Consider the following 868-nt stretch of genomic DNA (forward strand, 5'->3'; position numbering starts at 1 on the left):
AGAGAAAGTATTAGACTTGTTAACCGCAGTAGGAATATAGAAGTGTACAGTTTAGTGTTTGAGTGGATAAAACATGATTCTTATACTAAAAGGTTACGTGGGTTTATCTTTTTAGTATAAAGAGTACCTTTTTGTACAGCATGTAACATTATTATGACATAAATCTCTTACTTTCTTGTTTGTCTTGCAAAGTCCTCATTTTTGTATGTGCTTTCTCACACATTATATTACAAATTGTCTGCTATGAATCTGTACTTTATGGTGTCATGAAAGTGCTTAGCTTTTTGACTTTTATGCAAGGCTGCCTTTCTGCAATGACTTTAACTTTCAAGAGGGTTTGGACTAAGAGTAACCTAATTAAGATGGCTAAAGATATAAATTTGTAACAACAAGTTCATGAGTTTGAATTTTAGTTCGGACAATTTATTATATATGAACAACTTAGACTTGGTTTACCTTATTGTACTGTGGTTCTTTTGTCACCTAAGGTCACAAGACGGAATTTACTAAGTGCATACTCTAGAATAATGTCTATGAATTTCTCTCGCTACTCCAAAAAAAAAAAAAAGTTTGGACCAAAAATATGCCTTTTGGAACGAAGAAAGTCTGATTCACTCATTGAGATATTCCTTTTGGGGCTTTTTGTTTTAATAGAATTAATAAGTAGGATGTTAGCATAACAGCAAGAATATATATATATATATATATATATATATATATATATATATATATATATATATATTGTTTTTCTTTTCTTTTGAATTAGATCATTTTGAACTTGGGAACTAAAATTGAAAAAATTCACTGTATTGTACAATTGTTGAATGAAAAAAACTATAAAAATGGTGCACCTTAAGAAGAAAAATAA

This window comes from Ipomoea nil, unplaced genomic scaffold (assembly GCF_001879475.1).
Source record: "Ipomoea nil cultivar Tokyo-kokei standard unplaced genomic scaffold, Asagao_1.1 scaffold2480, whole genome shotgun sequence".
NCBI lineage: Eukaryota > Viridiplantae > Streptophyta > Magnoliopsida > Solanales > Convolvulaceae > Ipomoea > Ipomoea nil.